Consider the following 21881-nt stretch of genomic DNA (forward strand, 5'->3'; position numbering starts at 1 on the left):
TTTATTGTGTATGTGTTTGTGTGTGTCTGTGAGAGAAGGAGAGAGAGAGAGAGAGAGAGAGAGAGAGAGAGAGAGAGAGAGAGAGAGAGAGAGAGAGAGAGAGAGAGAGAGAGAGAGAGTGGGGGGGGAGGTGACTGAAGTATGCAAGGTGCTAATGGTAAATAAGAGAGAATTCTCAGAACAGATGTCAGCATAGTGCAAACTACACATAACAGTATCCTCTTCTATTAAATGAATGGTGGAGACAAAGACTAATGCCTTTCTTTATCCACAGAGGCATGAGCTTGCAGCATGCTCCAGTATTAACTGCTGCTGAGTTGGAAGAATACTGCCACCACACTCCCTGCACATTGTAATAGGCAACTGTGAGATGGAACAAGAGGATTAAGAAAAATCCCGCATTTGTATTGTTATTCCAACAGTGAGAGGAGTGTCATCTTGTGGTTACCTCTTTTAAGGGGAGCTTTTAGCCAGGTATGTTGATAGTTAAGAGAAGGAAACAAGTTCACTAATGCTGGAATAGAAATGTGTTCAAATGGTGCAAAAATGGTTCTTGAAACCTGTCTTATTCAGGGTAAAACACAAGTTTCTGCAAATGTTGCTAGAGATGAAAGTACAGGTTAGTCTAAGTTGAAAATTTTCTATGCATTTTGAGGGCATGTTTAGCTGTGGTATGAAATTCAAGTGTGACTGGGCAACAGACAGTGGCTGGACCAGGTGGGTAACCAAGGGGGGATGTGTAGACCTGGATGTCCATTGGTGGAATTGTAAATTATTCAGTCATGATTTCTGCAAGTTTTGGAGCTTTACGGTATCCAACAATGAGAGGAGTGGTGACAGTGGACAGATGATTTACTGATAAATGTGATTTACTGATAAATGCAACACAATGATAGTATGGATGTACTAATGACAAATGAAATAATAGGCTGCAAGGCATCATGCCTGCCCAAGCAGAGGATGGGAGGGAGTGAGGCTAGCAGCAAATCAGTTGATAGTTATTCAGTCACACACAGTTTACCACCGAAGCCATGACAGCAAATACATTTAGATTTTACTGCGCAGCTAATGTGGAGTGTGTGGACATGGTGTTTTCCACCTTGGTTTCTACCTGGCCTGGGTGTTGTATCTGTTGCCAGAGCCCACAAATTACACACATGGCTTAACATTGCATATGTGCCTAGAACATTTTCAACTTAGAATAACCTGTTCTTTCACTTCTAGCAATATCTGCAGAAATTCATGTTACACTCTATAGAATTCAGTCCCAACCATGGGTACATGCACTTTTCAGGGGGTACATTGGGTCTCAGAGAATAGCCACTACTGTGCAATACATGGTGTTGTAATCTGCAATCAGATTGCACAATGTCTTTTTTTTTTTTTTTTAAATTTTAGTAAGCAAGACTTTCATCTAAATTAAATAAAGAGTCAGGTAAATACCATTTGGTTTTCACTATTATGGAACTAACCGTGGCTGCAGTCTGTACTGAGCCTGAAAGGATTAAGTACAAGATGCAATGATCATTATGGATAATTATAAGAAAGATATGTATGTGATGGATCAAGATATTTTCTAAATTACTTGAGTTTATTTCATTGATGTTGTAAACTTTAAGATTCCTATGCAGTCTACACATATAAATTTCATAATGAAAAAATATCAAAATATTACAATTCCATCTATTTATTATTAATCTATTTATGGGTACACAGGAACCTATAAAAATCTCCAAGGAGTACAGAGGAACAAAAAGGTTGGGAATGCCTGCTGTAGATGGTGTGAAAGCTCTTAAATGTGTTTGAGAATGTTTACAGATGCTATTTGAAAGGAATACAAGTGAAAGGGTTGATTTTTAAAAGCATAATGGAGCAGGAACTACAGGTAAATGAAACACCTATGAAGTCTTTATCATGAGCAACCATGGAAAGTGAAAAGAAAGGAATGGTGCAGTGTTGTAATTTCTTTTAATGTTTACAGTGTTCCCTCAGTATTTATGGTTTCACCATTCACATTTTCTCCTGTATGGCACAAAAGCAGTTTTAGATATGCAATAGGAACATTCCTCACTACTCTTCTCTTTGAATATCACAAAATAGGATAATATTCCACTCAAAAGATAGCACAGAAATGCATATTAGAAAATGTGAGAGCACAATGACAAAGTTTTGGGTTTACAATCTCACTCTGGGAATATTTGAAGTGGCTAAAGTAACACTTGGTGGTTAACAACAACTGGCTAGCAGTACACAAACATTTTTTGTTCCTAGTCAAGCTGTATGTGTTAATTTCATTAAGCATGGGCTAGAATGTAGTGTGTGCTTGTGGCAACCATTAGATGTTTTAAGTAAAGTTAAGAGAATAAATAATTTGTAAGTGCATGTGAACCACCACTACATTATTCAGTCAACTTTATTGAAGACATCTAATGGCCAGCACAAGCACACTACAAGACACTGTAGGCATTTAATGGGCAGCACAATCACACTACAAGACACTGAAGACATTCAATGGCCAGCACAAGCACACTTCAAGATGACACCAGGCATTCAATGGCCAGCACAAGCACACTACAAGACAATGAAGACATTCAATGGCCAGCACAAGCACACTACAAGACATTGAAGACATTCAATGGCCAGCACAAGCACACTACAAGATGACACTAGGCATTCAATGGCCAGCACAAGCACACTACAAGACATTGAAGACATTCAGTGGCCAGCACAAGCACACTACAAGACACTGAAGGCATTTAATGGCCAGCACAAGCACACTACAAGACACTGAAGGCATTTAATGGCCAGCACAAGCACACTACAAGATACTGAAGACCTTTAAAGCCACCACAAGTACATTACAGGACACTGAAGATATTTAATGGCCACCGCAAGCACACTACAAGATGCTGAAGACATTTAATGGCCACTGCAAGCACACTAAAAAATAATGAAGACATTTAATGGCCAGCACAAACACACTACAAGACATCCCTGCTCCCAAATGAACAAGTGTCAATAATGCTAGACAAAAAAAAAAAAAAAACAAGATGGTGTATGCACTACCAGCTATTCATTTGTAACAACCAAGTGCTGTCTCAGTTCCAAAACTTTCCAAGAGTGGATCTAGAGTTCTAACTTCATGTAACTGTGCTCTCACATTTCCTAACAACAAAAGTACAAGGTTGAGTTGTCTGTTGTGTGAAATATCCTATGTATGTGTGACATTTTGTCTGGTGCTGAGCAGGATGTGAAATTGCTTCATGTATGCCCTACATTAAACACTGCACAGCTAAAGACTGTTTAGCCACTATATAGATACTATATGGATGGACTGGGAATATCTGATAAGAATTGTAATGAATTATGTAACATTTTGCAGACCATTTTGTAGTGGCAGTTCATGTTGAACTTTTTATGGTGAGTATTATACATTTTGTATTTTCTCAGATTACTAATATAGTGATTGTAACTTGAATGATCATTATATTTTATCTATTTACATATGAATATACATATCAGTGTTCAGCAACAATGGTGAAAGGAAGATGTTTACTGGTATCTGATTTCATCTATGGTTCCTTTTTGCTTTTATATCTGCATGTTTTACAACACCTTCACCTGCCCACCATCCCGGCCAGACATGAACTTACTGGTAGGGTACTACCTGTGATGTGATGGTAGGGTACTACTTGTGATGTGATGTGTATGCTACTGAAGGATGACAAGAGTAATAGGGATATCTCAGTGCTTGTAGAAATAACAGCCACAGCTTGTTACACACTCACAAACTGAAGTGGGGTAGGAAATGTTTAACAGGGGTTTTCAAATTGTGCACGGCCTGATTTTTCTTAATTGTGTGTTCTTTAAAAGTTTGCCTTTTAGTTAGCCTGCATTACAATGGCTGCAGGCAGCAACTTGAGAAAAGGCTTTTTCATTGGGCTGATTAATGCAAAATAAAAGATTTGTGATTGAAACCCAGCTTTGTGATCATGTGGTCCAAGAGAAACAACACTTCCAAGAGGCAAAAAAGTCTGTTAAGTAGAATGCTGTTTAATGAAAGATCAACAACCAGTACTTAAAAGATAAGCATTGACCTAGATTTTGCAAAAAAATAATAAATAGATAAATTAAAAGAAAAGCCAATACCTTTTGCTAGCATGCTGCCCTTGGCAAACCCACAGCAAGATAGTAAGAGCAGTTTTACATTGACTCTGTCATGATTTGAGCCTTTCACTGTGATATACAACACCTCAATATCAAAAGTGCTATACAAAACATTTTAATTCAGCTACAAGAAAAATATGAGTAAAAGAGTAGATTTTCCTATTTTTAGCTAATATAACAGTCAGAGGAAGCCATGAAACAAAAGGAAATGTTTGTGATTCAAGAACTGTGTCGAATAGCACTGAAACAGTTAACTGGTCAGAAACTGATAATACAAAAGTTCTCATAATGATAAAAAGTAATTAAGAACCTTACAAAAGCAAAGTCATGCCACTTCATGTAACCCTCTTAAAATAGAGTAAATATTATTTTGAATTAAGCATGTTTTCTTGATTAAGAAATTTGTGTTGGCAGGTATATAGAACACCATCAGGAGGAATGATTCCCTTTCATACAGGATGTCTGCTCACCAACACAATATAAGGCTTTCTGTGAATGCTGATTGATGGAGTCAGACATGTTTCTTTAGTTGAGATCTTTGATGTCCTACACTTCATACCTGACCTCCATTATCATGGGCAGAGCTGGCTAAACTGGTCAACATAACATCTTCCTCTCCTTCATACTACCATCAGACAATTTCTCTCTCTCTCTCTCTCTCTCTCTCTCTCTCTCTCTCTCTCTCTCTCTCTCTCTCTCTCTCTCTCTCTCTCTCTCTCTCTCTCTCTCTCTCTCTCTCTCTCTCTCTCTCTCTCTCTCTCTCTCTCTCTCTCTCTCTCTCTCTCTCTCTCTCTCTCTCCATGTTCAGTGATAATACCTTTGTATTAGCATTAGTTCATGTCTTCAGTGTATGATGATGGAGAAAAAATGGTTTTACATTAGTGAAGAATACCTTGCATTACTATCATCTACAGCTAAAGGTGAGAAATACCTGTAAGTGCCCGTCCCCTTGCCTGCTGTGACAGAACACATGCATGAGAAATATACAGTGGCTGTATATCATACAAATTTCATTGATTGGTGATGTTTTACATCCAGGAAAAAAAAAGTGTGTTGACAGGAAGAGCATAGATGGACCATTTTCTCTTGGTTTTACAATGAATGCAAAAGCATGTTGCACTGTAAAATTGTCTTTTGATAAAAAAAAAAAAAAAAATTACAAAATAATAAAACGCTGTGTTTCATTTATCAAAACTGATTGAGGGTGAACTCTATTACTGTAAGACTTGGGGTGAACATGATGCAACCTATAGCAGATTAACTAAATAAATTTTGTTATGATCACATTGCTATGTTGTGTATTATCAAAAAATGTCCTGGACTTGAGAGGCCTGTGGGGAAATACAGATGGTAAAGAGAAATGCAAGGCTGGTGAGCTTTCAGTTGTTTTCCTCCATTTCTTGGCTCCCTTAGGGATATGTGGCATCACAAGCAACATGTTTCATTAAAGTACATGAACAAGATCTAGCTGCTTCAAGAACCTTGCTTATATTTTGCACCAATTCCTTATTTTGTACAGGTTTGTCCACAAGACACCATCTGTTCAACCACAGCTGTGGTGCATAATGATGAAAGGAACCTCTTCTTAAAATTAAAGTATATAGAAATTCAAAGTTCTATATCAATGAAAAATTCATTCAGCTGAAATTCTGATGTTGCTCCACTTTTTTCTCCTACATTGTTAAATATGTATAGCTAAATAATAACAAAATATATGAGATGGAAAATTTCTCTCTCTCTCTCTCCATTATATATATATATATATATATATATATATATATATATATATATATATATATATATATATATATATATATATATATATATATATATATATATATATATATATATATATAATGTATGTATGAAAAAAACTAAATATGTACGAACATTCCACACACTGGTAGGCGTGTAGCAAATAATCTAGTCAGCCATAGAAACATCCCATTTTCTCTCATATTCAGGGTACACTAAAGCTTACGCGCTTCTCAGAACCAGTAATATGTAAACACAAGTCACCGCTCCAAGCACTCCGTTTTCTCTTATATGTTTTCAGCCTCCCGTTCTCTTTCTACTGCACAGATTTTTCGTCTTTCATCTCTACTTCCTCATTTTTTTATACATACACATTCTGTGCACGCTTTTCGACACATACGTTACACGTCTTTTCTATACATCATATTACTCCTTTCTTCACACAGACATACACACACACATTCACTCTCTTTGTCCATATCTTTATGTAAATCATTTTTTATGTTCAGTATTTCTTGTGTACATGTTCATGTTTTTGTTAAATAAAGTAGAGAGAGTTTAACCAGTCTAACAAGTGGCTATAAATACAACCTTAGCTGGTGAACAAAAAGAGTTAAGAGATTAAAGGACTTGCAACTGCTGACGGTTACCTGTCGGTTTTCTCTTCTCTATCTCTGGCGAGTTAAGAGATTAAAGGACTTGCAACTGCTGACGGTTACCTGTCGGTTTTCTCTTCTCACATTCCTGGCGGCTTCCACCTAGATCACTAGAAATGGTGACTCGGAGTTAGACCGTAGTAGCCAGCTCCACCAATGCTGTGTCCCAGGTTCTTTAGCACTATAGCGTCGCCACAGCTATAGGTACCTCGCCCAGGTCAGCCCCCGCCTGACACGGACCACCACGGCCAAACCGCCACCCAGCCTGGCCCAGCCGTGACCCACCGACGCCACCCAGCCCGGCCAGCCGCCACGTGACACACACACACCGTCACCCAGCCCAGCAACCGTGGTCACCGCCGCTGCCTCGCCAGTCACCAGCCACCCTCTCTCGCAGCTGTGACTCACCACGCCTCGCCAGCCACCCAGGCCACTGAGGCCACGCTCACCTGCCGCCTCACCACCGCCACCAGGTCCTTCCCTCTCCTGCTGCCGTGACCCACCGCGCCAACTCCACCTGCTGCCTGGTCACCTGCCACCCCTGCCACACCTGCTGCCCAGCCTCCATCACCACCACAGCAGCAGCAACACCTCTCCGGCTCACCACGCACGGTCACCGCCACCCGGCTGTGACCCCACTGGCCCTGATTTCGCTTCTCTACAACAGGGCGGCGCCCCCTGCACCGGTACTCCCGTCTTCCGCTCGACAACAGGGCGGCGTTCCCTGCAACGTTCCTCCACCAAAGTGTTAGTGCTCCCGACCGTCCCTCCCCTCTCCCCCGTCGTCCACCCTCCCCCTGTGTGTGTTAACCCCTGCCCCTAGAAAACTCCCTAGTGTGCATCAGCGTGTACCAACCCCCGTGTGCCAGACACCAACACCTACACATACACGCACACACACACACACACACACACACACACACAGACTACACACTTCGTTCACGGCAGTGCGTTCCAAGCCGTAAGTGCGAGTGTGGTAAGTACGTGCCTAGGACCATCGCTGCCACACCCTCAGCACTGCACAGTGGCGCCCAGCAGGCGTCCCTTGCCACCTCTCACTGGCACCTGGCGCCGGAGGAGCCCGCGCCTCGCCGACAGGCGTCACTACACCCTGCTCCACGACTCGCATAACAAGCCACCAGGCCCCATCGCACGCCAGCAACAAGAAACGGCCATGGCTCCACCGGACACCGCCTCCCCAGCTCCCCCCTCCAGGGCTCCAGCCTTCAACAGCCACGACCCCAACATGTGGTTTACCATCTTGGAGCTGAACTTCAAGGCAAACAACATCACTGAGGCCTTGAAACAGTTCACTCACGCCTGCACTCTCCTGCCACCCGAGGTCCTCTTGCAAGTCTCTGACGCCATCGCGAAAGCCCCCTCTTCGGACAATCCCTACGACGACCTCAGGCAAGCCGTCCTCAAACGCCTTGCGCCAGACCTCGCGCAGCTGGCTGACGACTATATGTCGACAGTTCCGTCGGCAACGCCACCGTCTTCAGTCGCCACTGTCACTAACACAGCAGACGTCCAGCAACTCACCCACATTGTGTCGCAGCTGGCCCTGCAGGTCAGCGCGATGCAGGAACAGCTAAATACCCGCCAGCGTCGCCGCCCACCGTCACCTCGACGCCCTCGCTACCGCTCTCGGTCGCGTAGCACTACACGAACCCAGGGCGTCTGCTACTACCACAGCAGGTTCGGTAGCGAGGCCATTAAGTGCACCCAACCCTGCACTTACAACACCACCCCGGCGTCAAACTAAACGGGCGGACGTTCACGGCGCGTACGATCCGCCAGCCCAAGTCACAGCTACTTCACGTCTACGACCGACGCACCGGAATTAAGTTCCTCGTCGACACCGGCGCTGAGGTCAGTGTCCTGCCTGCCACAGACAGCCAGAAGAGGTTGCCTGTAACCACGCACCTCTATGCAGCCAACGCCTCGAAAATCCCTGTGTACGCGCGGCAGACACTACACCTCGAACTCAACCTCCGCCGCTCCTTCGACTGGACCTTTTACGTAGCAGCTGTGACCCAACCCATCCTAGGCGCCGATTTCCTACGCCACCACGACCTCTTAGTCGACTTGAAGCACGGCACGCTGCTGGATCGTCTCACTTCCCTGCGGACCCGTGGCCTAACGGCACCTGGCGAGAGCACCGGACTCTCCGCAGTCTGCCGAGATAACCCCTTCGCCGCCATCCTCAAGGGTTTCCCAACACTAACGCAGCCATACTCAGCCACGCAGCCAGTGAAACATCACGTCCTGCACTACATAGAGACCACCGGACCACCTGTTTTCGCCAAGGCTCGTCGCTTAGCACCAGAACGCTACAAACAGGTCAGGGCCGAGTTTGAGTCTCTGATGCAGCAAGGCATCATCCGCCCAAGCTCCAGCAACTGGTCGTCTGCGCTTCACGTCGTCCCCAAAAAAAAACGGTGACATACGCCCTTGCGGGGACTACAGAGCCCTAAACTCCCGCACCGAGATGGACAGGTATCCAGTGCCTAACATTCAGGAGTTTTCCTCACAACTGCACGGCTCTACAATTTTCTCCAGGATCGACCTCATAAAGGCCTTCCATCAGATCCCCATCAACCCCGAGGACATCCCGAAGACGGCCATAATCACGCCCTTCGGACTATATGAATACACTAGGATGCCCTTCGGTCTCAAGAACGCTGCTCAAACATTCCAGCGCTTCATGGACGAAGTTTTGCGAGGACTGCAGTTCTGCTTCACTTACGTCGATGACATTCTTGTTGCCAGCCCAGACGACGCTGCTCATCGCCAACACCTCGAGCAAGTCTTCACTCGTCTGAAGGACTACGGCATCCAGGTCAACGCCGACAAGTCCGTGTTCGGCGTGCCTTCAGTCGACTTCCTCAGCCACACTGTGTCCTCCTCAGGCTTCACCCCAACTGCAAGTCGCTGTACTGCCATCCAGAATTTCCCGAAGCCAACAACTCAGCGCCAGTTGAAGCAGTTCCTCGGGATGCTGAACTATTACAACAGGTTCATTCCCCGATGCGCGCTCCTCCTCCAGCCTCTCTACGCCTTAGTGAAGCCAGCCAAACGAGGCCAGTCCGTCACCCTTGCCTGGACGCCCGCAGCTGAGGACGCTTTCCTCGCTGCCCGGAAGGCGCTCACATCCACAGCGCTCAGTTTCCCTGCCCCAGACGCCCCTACTTCCATCGCCACGGACGCCTCAGACACCGGAGTTGGAGCAGTGCTACAGCAACACATCGACGGTGCCTGGAAACCCGTCGCCTTCTTCTCCAAGAAACTCAACACTGCCGAGAAGAAGTACAGCGCCTTCGACAAAGAGCTCCTCGCCATCTACAAGGCATTGAAGCACTTCCAGTACTTTGTCGAAGGACGTCAGTTTCATATCTACACTGACCACAAGCCGCTGACGAGCACCTTCATCAAGAACAAGTCATCCTACTCACCACGTCAACTGCGCCACGTAGACTTCATCTCTCAGTTCACCACGGACCTCCGTTACGTGAAAGGTGAAGATAACGCCCCAGCCGATGCCCTGTCACGCAACATCTGTGCCACATCTACCTCTCTCATCGATTACGCCGCCATTGCTGCCGATCAGGCCGCTGACGCCGAGCTGCAGCAACTAAAGGAAAGCACCGCACTACAGATGAAGAGAGTACAGCTACCAGGCACTCAAGTGCACATCTACGCTGACGTCTCGACCAACACCGTCAGACCATACCTGCCTCAACGGCACAGGTATCCACTCTTCCGTCAGCTGCACGACCTCTCACATCCTGGCATCAGAGCTTCACAACACATGATGACGTCCCGATTCATCTGGACCGCCATCAACAAGGACGTGAGAGACTGGACACGTAGGTGCACCACCTGTCAGGCCTCCAAGGTGACGCGACACACACGCTCCCCTACAGCCACCTTCACGCCAGTCTCCACACGCTTCGAACACGTCCATATCGACCTTGTTGGCCCTCTTCCTCACTCCGACGGCTACCGCTACATCCTCACCTGTGTCGACCGCTTCACTCGCTGGCCAGAAGCTGCACCACTGACTGACATCTCCACTGACACCGTTGCACGTGCCTTTATCAGCACGTGGATCTCACGCTTCGGTGTTCCTGTCAGCCTCACTTCTGACCGCGGCGGCCAGTTTGAGTCCAGTGTCTGGAACAAACTGATGACACTACTCGGCATTCGACGATACAGGACTGCCAGCTACCATCCTCAGGCCAACGCTACAGTGGAACGTTTCCACCGCCAGCTGAAGTCGTCACTGATGGCTTCCAGCGACCAACGCGAGAAGTGGAACGCCACCTTACCCCTCGTCCTCCTCGGCATCCGGACGTCCCTCAAGCAGGACCTTCACCACTCTTCTGCCGAGCTCGTATACGGCACCACTCTTCGACTCCCTGGCGAGCTCCTTACCAGCTCACCCGACGCCGGCCCCTGCAGCGTCCAAGACTTCGCCAGCAGTCTTAAGGAGTCGATGAGAAGCCTGCAGCCGGTGCAACCTCGCACGCACCCCGCCAAGACCTTCGTCAGCCAGGACCTCGAAGACTGCACACACGTCTTCGTCAGGGTTGACGCTGTCCGTAAACCACTACAGCGCCCCTACGAAGGCCCCTTCGAGGTCCTCCGCAGGACGAGGAAAAACATCACCATCAACAGAAACGGCTCTTCCGACGTCATAGCCATAGACCGAGTCAAGCCCGCCTACATCCTGCACACCCCGACGGCACCTCACGACCCGACATCGCCGGCCACGCCTTCAGCACCACGCGCCACAGCTAAGCAGCACGTATCGTTCGTCGTGCCTCCTCACTCGGGGGAAGTTATGTAGCAAATAATCTAGTCAGCCATAGAAACATCCCATTTTCTCTCATATTCAGGGTACACTAAAGCTTACGCGCTTCTCAGAACCAGTAATATGTAAACACAAGTCACCGCTCCAAGCACTCCGTTTTCTCTTATATGTTTTCAGCCTCCCGTTCTCTTTCTACTGCACAGATTTTTCGTCTTTCATCTCTACTTCCTCATTTTTTTATACATACACATTCTGTGCACGCTTTTCGACACATACGTTACACGTCTTTTCTATACATCATATTACTCCTTTCTTCACACAGACATACACACACACATTCACTCTCTTTGTCCATATCTTTATGTAAATCATTTTTTATGTTCAGTATTTCTTGTGTACATGTTCATGTTTTTGTTAAATAAAGTAGAGAGAGTTTAACCAGTCTAACAAGTGGCTATAAATACAACCTTAGCTGGTGAACAAAAAGAGTTAAGAGATTAAAGGACTTGCAACTGCTGACGGTTACCTGTCGGTTTTCTCTTCTCTATCTCTGGCGAGTTAAGAGATTAAAGGACTTGCAACTGCTGACGGTTACCTGTCGGTTTTCTCTTCTCACATTCCTGGCGGCTTCCACCTAGATCACTAGAGGCGTGCGTCACAAAGCTTTATGGTGCATGTTTGGTACGAGTGAAGGGTGAACAAAGTAATGATCTATCAGTACTTTTTTCTTTACTCATTGTAGTGGTACAGCAGCCGTAGTCTCTGTAACCTACTGTTAGGCTGAGTGGAAGCTGGAGAGTGGGACATACTGGACTGCCAACACTTGACAGCATGAGGAGCTTGGGTCAGAACACAAGAAGTGCTGCCCTGGTCTTTCATTTCCCACGTGTGGCAGACTTTGGCAACTTTTCACCTCCACGTTCGGAGATCAGGCCTTCTGACCAAACCTAAAAACAATTCACCTCGACTGATACATACATGGCCACACCAGCCACAACACCAGGGTCAGTCTTTGCTTGGTGGTGAAACCCATTCAATTAAAATGAGTTATTCTATACATTCTGTTTGACTCATCCACAACAACGGGGCTTCGGGATGCTAGACACTGAACTCTGATCTGGATAAACTAATCCTTTTGTAGCATTTATTTACGCACTTATTTACTTACTTCATTCATTTATTTTATCTACGTAATTTTGAGGACGAAAGAGGACTGAGGAAAATAACTCAGCTCCTGATTATCGTAGTGTCCCCACAGCAGACGTTCCAAAATTGGACAAAACGTTAAAATAACACCAATAAACAAAGAAATAAATACATGAATAACTTCGCCGCAGGTCGGAGGAAGAACAAAAGGAGACGGGTAGAGGCAGAGGCCAACCATATGCCACGTGTCGCCTATTACCGATGTATCCCACCTGTACTCTGACTGTACTGCTTAAACACAATGCTCTGAAGTAGCTGCGAGGAATTACCTGTCCACAACTAAGGGATCACATGATGTTTATGCTACAACAATCTTCGCTTGTCATGAGCGGTGCTGAATGGTGGATGAGGAGTTAGAAGTCAAATCCGCATTCTGAAACGCTTTGCTCTCTCATCACGACAATTTCCAAAGACCACAGAGATGATTAATCGGCTTCTCTTGTTGATAATGTAGAAATCTTGTTAATATGCCACTAAAACCATAAAAAAAGAAAAAATCCTTAAAACCCATGTAATTTCTATTAGACCCTTTAGTAAGTAATCAGGGTGCAGCGCAGAAACATTTCAGAATATGGTCCTTAAACCCAAGTAGAAGATCAAATGGGTTCGCAGGAAGGGCTGTACTAAACACTGTTACAGTACAGTGAAGCAGGTTATGTTATGAAATAGGTTACGTCATGCAAGAGTAGCAAGCGATGTTACGAAACTTTAGCAACGCTCGCCAGGGAGAGAATGCGAGGGAAGGCCAATGTCCACACACCTGCCTCCTTGAGCTCGGCGAGAAATTCCTGGGTGCGAGTCTCCAGCACGCGCCGAGGGACATGCCAGTCTGGACACACGAAAAGACCAATCTGGAGAGCAGCTAGGCATCAAATAACCTTATTTTTAGAACCCTCTTTCTTGCAGCCACTGACACGAACATTGACCATCACCACCACGGGAAGCAACACGAGGAAAAGACCTACACTTATTTTATGTAAAAGATTGGCATATAGCAACAAAAAAAGAATTGAGAAAAGATCCACAGAGGTGCCAGTCCTTAATAAAGATGAAAAAACGATCATATAAAATTGGAGGATAAGTGTCTTGAAACCTTCCTCTTGAAAGAGATGAAGCCATAGAAAGGAGAAGCAGGCAGGGAGTTTCATAATTTACCAGAAAAAAAGATGAATGATTAAGCATACTGGGTAACTCTTGCATTAGAGAGATGGACAGAATACTGATGAGAGAAAGAAAGTCTTGTGCAGCGACAGTGTGCAACGACAGAAATAAACTTGTGGGAGGAAATGCTAAATAAGATAGAAATAGAATAGAAGAAAATATAGATTATCTTAGAATGAGCACTTTACCAGCACATACAAAAAAAAAAAGCAATCTATTTCAAAGACCTTATGAAGAAAAAGTGTGTATAAAAAACTATAACTTGAAACAGAATAAGGCAAATACGTAAAAAAAAGAAAGAAAAAGGAAAAAAGAAAGAAGAAGCAGTAGGAGAAGAAAATATATGGCATAAAGTGTTATTAAAATTGCTAATTGAAGTGCGGCTACTGGGAAACGGGTTAATAAAGGCAGTTCTGAAAAAAAAACAAACACGTAAACATATTGACAAACTACGAGTATATAGCTGTTCTTGCTGGAAGGAAGGAAATTGATAAAATGATGAATAGATAGACAGATAAATAAATAAATAAATAAATAAATAAAAAAATAAAACACCGATTTGTATTTAACCTTTTGAATGGTATGGCTTCTAAAGTTTAATTAAATGTGGTGTAGTTCTTTTTTTTTTCTTTACATATATTACGTGTCAATGAGTTGTAGCTAAGGGGACATTCTCTCTCTCTCTCTCTCTCTCTCTCTCTCTCTCTCTCTCTCTCTCCCAAAAATTAAGTTACAGGAATTCTAAATTTGATAAGGTTGGGAGAGGGTCATGGTGAAGGGCGCTACTCACGGTAGAGGAGGTGATCCAATAGCGCAGTCACATTTATGCTCCTTGAAATCGCATTAGTGCTCCTCATATCTAAGTAGCAAGTGCCCTACCATCACAAGCAGTAAGAGGCTTCATATTACGTAGGCGTGAGGCAGATTAAGTAAAGATAAGTGGTAATAATTCGTACACACAGAAGGAAATTGAAAAAAAAAGTATGCTAGTATAATATATATAATCATGGACTAAATTTTAAAGGGTGAGGGTATAACACACACACACACACACACACACACACACACACACACTGGCAGCAAATGGAAGGGAAAAAGAGAATATGGTTCATCTGGTTACTGAAAAAGAAAAAAAAAAACATGCATACACATATTGGTTTTGGTTTTTATGGGAAACTATTTTTTTTTTTTTATCGGAATTAACCATTTTTCATTTCTCCTGCAGACTCATGACTATGGCTTTGTTTTTCCTTCCATTGTTGTTGATTATATCACATGCACATTCATATAAACTGATAGGTAGATAAACAGATAGCCAGACTGAGTGAATGATTGACTGAATGATAGATAGACATAAGACAAACATATAGGTATGTAAAGAGACACGGAGAGAGAGAGAGAGAGAGAGAGAGAGAGAGAGAGAGAGAGAGAGAGAGAGAGAGAGAGAGAGAGAGAGAGAGAGAGAGAGAGAGAGAGAGACCTGATACTTTAAAATATACCAGAGAAAACAACAATACTACTGTCGCCGAGATCCATTGAGAGAGAGAGAGAGAGAGAGAGAGAGAGAGAGAGAGAGAGAGAGAGAGAGAGAGAGAGAGAGAGAGAGAGAGAGAGAGAGAGAAGCAGAAACAGAGAGGAAAGTTCTACCTTGCATACAAATTGGCGGAGACTTCATCAATACGTCACGCTGCCCGTCATTCAAGCAGGGGAAAGATTCGAGGTTTGGTTACAGAGAGGTTATCTTTTCTTGTCCAGAGACTAGCGCCATTCCACGATCCGGGACAGAACACCACACCCCTTTGTATTGCTCTCAGCTTTAGGGTGCCGCTCTTATTGGGAACACACGGTGCCAAAACTCTTCTACTGACCTCAAAAGATAAACTTAACTCGTAGCTTCCTGTTAGTCTTTGTGAACACCACCAGAGTCGTAATTCATGAAGTATTGATGACATGCAGTTGCGAGACAGCGACGAACAACAGTTTCTTATAGATTGCACAGGCAGTCCGAGAGTAAAATATGGTAAAAAGTAAATAAAGGTGTCAAGGAAGATAAATTGATGCTATTTCGGGGCAAAGCTGTGTCTATAACTATTTTCAGCAATAACTATTTTCAGTAGAGCGTTGGCCGGGTCATGAGTTCACCCGATGCAGCAGGACAGAACAAGACCAACGGATACTTTCTCCTGGTTTGACACGGCGTGGCGTCCGGTCAGACCAGTGAAATGACGGAGGGAAGCGACAGAATGCAGATGAGGTCGCGAGAAGGATAATGCAGGCAGTGGACGGATAATGAAGCTCTAACACGATCAAAGACTACCAGGCAATGATGCTGAAGACTCGCATCTCTCTCTCTCTCTCTCTCTCTCTCTCTCTCTCTCTCTCTCTCATATATATATATATATATATATATATATATATATATATATATATATATATATATATATATATATATATATATATATATATATAGTTTCGGCAGAGTGATCAAAGTTACATGTTAAAAATACGTCTAATTATAGAGTTGTCATCCTAGTAAGCAAATGTTATGCATTGCCTTCATATTGGAATGGGTGGGATGAGAGAGAGAGAGAGAGAGAGAGAGAGAGAGAGAGAGAGAGAGAGAGAGAGAGAGAGAGAGAGAGAGAGAGAGAGAGAGAGATACGAGTGTCATGTCGTGTAATAAACAATAGTATTAATCATTGCACTGGAAGATGAATCGTGTTATTTTGAAAGACGAAAGACCAAAACACATGGAATATTCTGGGCGGGGAGTCATTACTCAACGAAATACCATTAATAAGCTGAGAGGACTGCCTGTGACAGATTACCACCGCCCTCATTCCGTCGTTTGTGTTTGGAGCAACCGACAAAAATACGACAGTCAAGAATGTGTTGACTTAATATCAACAAACTTAACACATGAAGGAAAACATCAGTAGTCTCGAGTCTTAATAGGTAATCTTAGTTACGTTGACTTTTTATTTACCAATGTCAGTTGTGTAAAGATTCTCTCTCTCTCTCTCTCTCTCTCTTACGTAAGACCACAAATGATTCACGCTGCATCCACTCTCTGGTATAAGAAAGTTGCTAAGGAGCACTCAGGCGATTCTCGTAATTCCCCCTTAGTGCCTGAAGCACCCTGAATTCCGCAGTACAGGCCCGTATTCTGAAACGCTTTACTCTCTCTCACCACGGCTATTTTCAAAGGCCACAGAGATGATTGACTGTGTTCTCAGGAGTATTTCTCCTGTTAATGATGTGAAAATGTTATTAATCTGTCACTAAAACCGTAAAAACACCATTAAGAGCTGGTGTAACTTCAAGCAGAGCCTTTGGAATGTAGTGGAGGTGCAGTGCTGATTCAATTATGGCCCACGGAAGGAGGAAACGCATATATGGCTTGACTCTGCACCTCAGCTTCCTGTGTAGATTCGTGACGTAAGGATGTGATGGTTCGTGAGGTAATCTAGAGCGTGGCTGTGAATGAGGAAACATGACGAAGTGGTCTCTTTAAAGGCAAAATTGGTGATGCAGTCTTAAGATTAAATGGTGAAGCTGTATCTAGGTAAAAATGAAGAAACAGTGTCAAGATTTAAATGATGAAATACTCTCGAGGTAAAAATGGTGAGGCAGTCTCAAGATTTAAATAGTGAAGCAGTCTCAGTCTTAAGGTGGAATTGGTGGAGCAGTCTCAAGGTAAAAATAATGAGGCAGTCTCCGTTTTATGGCCAAAGTAGTGAAGCAGTCTCGAAGCAAAAATGGTGAAGCAATAAGTTTTAAAACATAAATGGTGAAGCAGTTTCGAGACAATAATGATATGCTCGCAATCTTAAAGCAAAAATAATGGAACAGTCTCAGTCTCAAGACGAAAATAGTAAAAAAAAAAAAGTCTCACTGCAAAAAATAGTAAAACAGTCTCGAGGGAAAATGGTGTCAGTACATTGCTCTCAATTTCAAGACAAAAATGGTGAATCAATCATGAGTCAAAAATGATGCAGCTTCAGTCTTAAGGCAAAATTGGTATAGTGAAGCATTTTAAGACAAAAATGGAGCCACGACGCACAAATGGTGAATAGTGTTCAGTGAGAGTGTTAGAAGGCATGTTAAAGCGTGTCCACACTATCAAACAGTGCCCTACGGGCAAACACTGTTACCATATCCCGCCAGTTTGAGTGGCGGGCACGGAGGTGACGTCTGAAGCAGGGAAACGACGGGCAAACATAAACGAGCGGCTGCACGTGAATTCACTTGAGAGAAACATCTGAAACCACCTCGTCTGGTCGGTGGTGTGAAGCACTAAATGTTTCCTCAGACCTAGGTACTTACTTCCTTCACCTTTCTGTTCAGTGTGTATCGTAATCATGTCAGGCCGTCCCTCTACTATTTCCAAAGAACTTACAAACATCCACACGGTTAATTGACATGTACTGGGAACACCCTTGCTTATGGAATGTTAAAAGTGAATTTTATAAGGACAGAAATAAACGTGCAGTGGCTCTGACAGCAATAACAAAGGAAATGCAGAAGACGTATGCTTCCGTTACTACAGGGGATATAAAGAAGAAATTGGATACAATACGAAATCAGCACCGACGTGAAATGAGGCTGGAACAAAACTCTCGCAAATCAGGAACTGGGACGGATGACGTTTACACCCCCAAATTGTGGTGCTTTGATGACCTTTCATTCCTCAATGATAGTGACATAATGAGACCATCTCTCTCAAACGTCGATCCTGACACCAGCGAGGCAGCTGTGGAGGAACATTCCGATTATGAAGTAAGTAAAAGTACCGTCCCGGACAGAACTGTGGACTAGATTTCACTGTATGAGGTAGTCTTATAATATTTTGTATTTTCATATGTTTCTCTCTCTCTCTCTCTCTCTCTCTCTCTCTCTCTCTCTCTCTCTCTCTCTATCTATCTCTCTCTCTCTCTCTCTCTCAACAGAAAGTAACTTTTAATCGTGGGGAAGACAGGATGAGGTGATGAATAAATAGAGATAATGCGTGAAAGGGTTGTGCAACAGACTACTATATTTCCATTATGAACAATAACAATAATAAGAGAAGATGCTGAAGTTCATGTAGTACTAGTAAAAAAAAAGAAGAAAACATAGGTAAAGGCTTATTTTATTTGTTTACCAATCCCTGACTACAAAATTCATTAGGAAATACAAATGCATAATTATGTACCTATGTATATAGACTTCCTACACAATTACTATTCACCTATCGATTTGTTCTGCCATGACACTGCTCCTTCATCGCTGAAGTATTCCATATAATTTCACGGATAATCTTACCATCGATCACATCATTCCGGCTCACCCTCTGTAGTCCTGGTAACTCGGGAGTTTGTCGCCAGTTTCCAGGAATAATGTGTCCTCTTGACACGCCTCCAACATCTAAACATCCTTCAGGCGTGTAATAGCATATATGGTCTCTTCTCAGTAAGTTATACAAACTAGTACATGCTAAAACAATATTTTCAACCTTTGATGGATCAATAGGTGACAGAACAGAAACACTCGAAATCTGTTGGCCAAAATGCCAGATGCATTTTCCACTGTACGCCTTGCTCTGGTGAGACGATATGAGAAAATGCGTTCTCTTCTAGACTGATTTCTATGAAGAAAGTGTTTCATGATGTGCCGGCGCAAAGGAAATGCGTCATCTGCCACAAACACGTATGGTAATATTACATCACTTCCTGTCATCATTCGATCCCCAGGCAGACCAGCAGTATGATTTCCAATGCGGCTACTGATAGCGCACTTGTCACACACTGCCATTTGGACCTGTGTCGACACATATAAATTCACAATTTGCATCACATATGACAAGGAGTACAATGCTGTGGGTGCCTTTGTAATTGTAAAAGTATGAACCACTAGCATGTAGAGGCCTTGTCGATACGTTTCCCGTCAATAGCCCCCAAACAGTTTGGGAAATCCCATTTTCTCTGAAACCCGTGCGCCACACTCATCCACTCCTCTGGTGTTGTAGGCGTCTGTAAATGAAATGTATTAAGTTATGAAAATTCATAAGTTTCAAATAAGGTTATGTAATTAGGTTTCACTTATTTCAGTATTCTCTCTCTCTCTCTCTCTCTCTCTCTCTCTCTCTCTCTCTCTCTCTCTCTCTCTCTCTCTCTCTCTCTCTCTCTCTCGTTCATTTGTATTTTCATACATGTATTTATTTATTACACATGCAGTACAGTGTTCTATTCTCAACATTCTAGATTTTCAATGATCCATTACTGACGGGAGAAGATGCAACCTCTTCTGCACCAAGAATACCAGTAATGCTCAGTCTGCGGAGTCTACTGTCTATCCTAGGCTATCCACACGTTCAACCAAATGTCACATTTCACCTACACCATCTACTAGCAAACGATCAGCCAAAACGGTATGTGACGATATAGATGATGGCATTCAGGAAGCTCTCCATCAACTGAGGGGTATGTCGTCTACACAAGACACTGGTCCGGGCTACAGCGCATTTGCTAACGTAGTTGCAAACGATCTGCGACAACTGACCGGAGAAACCAAAATTTTTGGATGAGAAACTCATATATGATGTGATTTTCCTGACTAAACTTGGGCGGTTCTCATCTTCATCAATGGTTAAAGAGTAGCATCATTGTGTTTTATATGGCTATTCACACACTGAATTGTTTCTATAAATTACTGCAACTTTTCATCTCTGCAGTATTGCAGGATGTGGTCACAGGTTTTTTGTAGAACGTATGTGTAGGTGTTTTTTGTAGAACGTATGTGTATTTAAGTATATATAATTGGTACAAATTACACTATTGATATTACTTAAATTACGCACACATGTGCCTCTGTAATGGATGACTGATGTGATTGTACTCATACATAGAGTTCAACACGCAATATGTACTTAAGCTGAATAAAGTTGGTTCTCTCAATTATTTGCGTTCTTTAAAACTAATGAGGAAAAAATAAGATCCTTTTTATGTGCACAAGAGTTTTAACCAACTACTCACTTTTAAGTAATAGTCTCTGAGAACAATACATATGGCTTCACATGTTTCTGGTATAATGAGCGACAAACTGCTTCGATATCCTCGTAGAGTACTGCAGCGCTGTGTATGAACACCCAGATGCCAAAAATCTGAGAGTTGCTTCAAGACGAGCCTCTGCACATATACTCTGCCTCAGGAGGGTATCCTGCTTTATGTATGGTTCCACTTTCGCAAGGAGAGTATATAGAAACTGTTTACATCCATTCTCATGTTCTGGATGAAATCATTTTAACGTTCATCATGCAGTTCACGTAATAAAGTCGCATGACTTCCCAACTCTCCTCTTCTGCTGGAGCCATTCTTTACACCACACTCTCTTCTGAGATCTGACTTGTTTTCTCTCTTTCACACTAGCTGCAAGAATGATCCAGCACAAGGCTATTTTTTTCTTGTCTGCTGTGCTAGGCATGGTGAAACCGCTCGCACACTTCGCTATCCTTTTAATGCTTACTGAATGACTTGAACTGCCCAGCAGAACTACCTCTCGAGCGGTGTCGAGTAGTATACGAGACAATACAGGCAAACGCTGCCCGGTGGGGGTAGAGCCTGACGGGTTCTTTCCACGAGTGAAGGGTTTGCATTAATCTGGTAGCACTTTGTTACCATATCAGTGCCCGTAATTTTTACGCTTCTGACGTCACCAACTAAGCATAGTAGTATGGTAACAGTGTTTGCCCGTCGGGCACTGCTCGATAGTGTGGACACGGCTTTAGGGAGTCAGTGCACAGCAACACTTTGCACAAACAATGGCGAGGTAGTTCAGAATAGCACTACAAACAAAACAAAGTTGTGACCTCACAGCTTTAGACAACCAGAAAGGTGAACGAGTGTGTTAGGTGGGATGACGGGGGAGGGCTGACCTCTTCCTCTCTTGTTTAATATTTAATCAGACTATGTTGGAAAAATGCTTCATAAAATCAGATTTTTCTCTTGGAGTTTCTCTGAATTTCAATAGAAATTTCATGCATGTAAGTATTTTTATTTATTTCGTGATGCCAGTACATCAAAAAGTTCCAGAGAAAAGACCATAAATTGTTGAGGGCGGCGGCTCGCACAATCTGATGCAGC

The 21881-nt window shown here is 43.5% G+C and overlaps 1 protein-coding gene across 2 annotated transcripts in view; it reads left to right on the forward strand.

Moving 5' to 3' along the window:
* Positions 1 to 21881, forward strand: part of LOC135099555 (uncharacterized) — a 60357-nt gene that overhangs the window by 6528 nt on the left and 31948 nt on the right. The window contains exon 4 of one of the 2 annotated variants that reach the window (XR_010268121.1): positions 275 to 3420. The gene's annotated coding sequence lies outside the window, so the exon portion shown is untranslated. The remainder of the gene's footprint in view (positions 1 to 274; positions 3421 to 21881) is intronic. The other variant, XR_010268133.1, reaches the window with a different exon arrangement.

The sequence above is a fragment of the Scylla paramamosain genome, chromosome 4 (genome assembly GCF_035594125.1).
Source record: "Scylla paramamosain isolate STU-SP2022 chromosome 4, ASM3559412v1, whole genome shotgun sequence".
Lineage (NCBI taxonomy): Eukaryota > Metazoa > Arthropoda > Malacostraca > Decapoda > Portunidae > Scylla > Scylla paramamosain.